The 2,500-nt window shown below is 78.9% G+C and overlaps 1 non-coding gene across 1 annotated transcript; it reads left to right on the top strand.

Moving 5' to 3' along the window:
• The first annotated feature begins 1,570 nt into the window (after nucleotides 1-1,570).
• Nucleotides 1,571-1,723, top strand: LOC134149812 (5.8S ribosomal RNA). The gene has a single exon (XR_009960505.1). It is a non-coding gene; the product is annotated as a 5.8S ribosomal RNA (ribosomal RNA).
• The last annotated feature ends 777 nt before the right edge of the window (nucleotides 1,724-2,500 follow it).

Here is a 2,500-nt window from a genome sequence, read left to right as displayed (position 1 = left end):
CGGGTGCCGGGTCTCCCCTCCGCGCCCCGTCTCGCCGCCGCCGCCGAGGCTGCCGCCGTCGCCGCGAGGCGGCGGTGGCCCGGCGGTGGGTGGTGGCGGCGGAGGCACCCCCGCGGGGATTTCAGGTCGTTTCCCTCACCCCAGGGCCAGGTACCTAGCGTCCGCGCTTCTCCTGCCCCCCTTCGGTGACCCACCCGTGTGGTCCCGTGTGCCAGCTTGCTCCTCCCGGGCGCCAGGCGTGCCGCACCGGCCGCGCCCCCGCTGCCGCTTGTCCTTTCCCGCCCACCGCCTCAGTCGCGCCCCCCCCACCGTGTGCCGTGGGGGGGGGGTCCGCACTGCGGGTAGGCTGGGCGGGGGGGAGAGGGGCAGGGGGGGCCTCCGGCCACGGCGGTTGCCGGGAGCCGCCCCGGGCAGGGATGGCCATGGGCCCCGGGCTCCGGGCCCGAGGGTTCTCGGTCGGAGAGCCGGGCGGGGGTTTAAAGACTCAGGCGGCCCGATGCGACCCGGGGGGCAGCCGGGCGCACTGCCGGAGGGCCGGGGGGTCGGCGCGCGCGGGCGCCGCGCCCCCCCATGCCAGCCGGCGTGCCCCGCGCTCGCCCCGCGGGCAGCCGGGACGGAGAGGGGGTACCCTGCCCCCTCTCTCCGCGGTCTGGTCTCGGCGGAGAGACGCCGCGCGGTCGGCCTCGCGCCGGCCTGCCTCGAACGCGTGACCCCCGGCGCGAGCGCGTGCTCGCTGCCGGGACGGCGAGCCCCCACCCAGCGCGGGTGGTGCGGACGCCGAGCCTCTGCGCATCCAGGCTCCCGCCTCGGCCGGTGCTGTCAGCCCCCCGGCGTGGCCGCTGGCGGCGCCCTGCCCCAGCACTCCGCCATCCGGCGCGCCTGCCTCGCTCTGCCCGACCCGGCTTCGCTGGGCGGCGGGCGGGCGGGCGGGCGGGCGGCGGGGGCGGCCCCCCCCCGGTCTCCGCGTGGAGGCGGGGAGAGCGGGTGCCGTTCCCCGCCTGTCCCGTCCCGCCCGCCTGCCCGGCGCCGGGCGTCTGTCCGCGGGAGGGCAGGGCGAGCGTGTGGTGTCGTCGGGAGGCGCGAGTGCGCGCGCGGGCGCCGTCTCGGGCACGGCGGAGCTGGCGGGGGCCGGCGAGGCAAGCGCGGAGCCTGGGAGTGCGGGGCCGGTGGGCCGCGTGGGCGAGTGGTCCGTGCCGCTGCCGGTGGCGGCCGGGCTGCGATGCCGGTGGTCCGCGGGGACCCCCCCGTCCTTGAGGCAGGCGGGCGCGGCTGGCGCGTGGGCTCCCTGCGGGGCCGGGCCGAGCCGAGCGCCTGGGCCGGACTCGAAGCGAGAAAAGGGTTGTCCCAGGTCGGGAGCGAGGGCTCCCCGCCCTTCTCGTTCGGGTTTGTCCTCCCCCCCCCCATCAACCTCTGTGCTTGTACGGTCGGTGAGGCGAGCCCCGCTCTCCCCGCTGTCCCTCGCTCAGCAGCCGGCGGCGGCGCGAGGAGGGAGGTGGAGGGGAGGGGGCCCTCAGGGGCTGCCAAGGCGGCCTGGTCCCCCCGCGCGTGCGGCGGGGACCGAAACCGAGACAACTCTTAGCGGTGGATCACTCGGCTCGTGCGTCGATGAAGAACGCAGCTAGCTGCGAGAATTAATGTGAATTGCAGGACACATTGATCATCGACACTTCGAACGCACTTGCGGCCCCGGGTTCCTCCCGGGGCTACGCCTGTCTGAGCGTCGCTTGACGGTCAATCGTCACCCGCCCTGTTGGTGCAGCGGTGCCGTCCCTCCCGGGGGGGCGGAGGGGGAAGGGCGCGGCGGCGGCGGTGCGCGGCGGCGGCGGCGAGCCGGCGGCAGCGGCGGAGCTGGGACCCCGGTGCGTGCACCGGAGGCCCCGGTCTCGCGGCTGACCCGCCCGGCTCTGTCGCCCGTCCGCCGCGGCCGGCGTGCCCCGCCGCGCCTGCCTCCCCCTCCTTGCCCGCCGGGCTCGGGGGCCGCCGCTGTGCGGCAGGTGCGGTGTGACGCGGCTGGGGTGCCTCGCAGGCCCGCGCCCCGTGCGGCTGGGCCTTCGTCCCCCTAAGTGCAGACTCGGGAAACCCCCGCTCCCGGAGCGCCCGCTTCGCGGAGTTCGTCCCGCCGGGCCCCCAGGGCCGGCGGGTCGCGGCGGCCCGGCGCCTGTCGCCGCCGCCCGCCACCGCTCGCCAGTGCCGCCGAATGGGCTTTCCTCCACCGCTCTCCCGGTGGTGCGCTGGTCCCCCGTTCCCCTCCGGGGCGGGGCGGCCGGCCGCCCGTCCCCTACCCCCTGCCCTGACCGCTGCCGTTTCGGCGCCCGCCAAGCGGCCCCCCCGCCGAGTCCCCCCCCGCAGCACGCCCGCGCCCGTCGCGTGTGCCGAGCCACTTCCACCCGCCGGCTGGCGTCAGCCGGGGCGTTGCGTTGAGGCCGGCAGCGACGGGCGCGGGAGCCGCGGGGGGGGCAGGAGCGGGGGGGCGGCGCGGGCGCCGTGCGGGGGCGGCAGG

This window comes from Rhea pennata, chromosome 21, assembly GCF_028389875.1.
Source record: "Rhea pennata isolate bPtePen1 chromosome 21, bPtePen1.pri, whole genome shotgun sequence".
NCBI classification, from domain to species: domain Eukaryota; kingdom Metazoa; phylum Chordata; class Aves; order Rheiformes; family Rheidae; genus Rhea; species Rhea pennata.
This window is presented reverse-complemented; position numbering and strand designations above follow the sequence as displayed.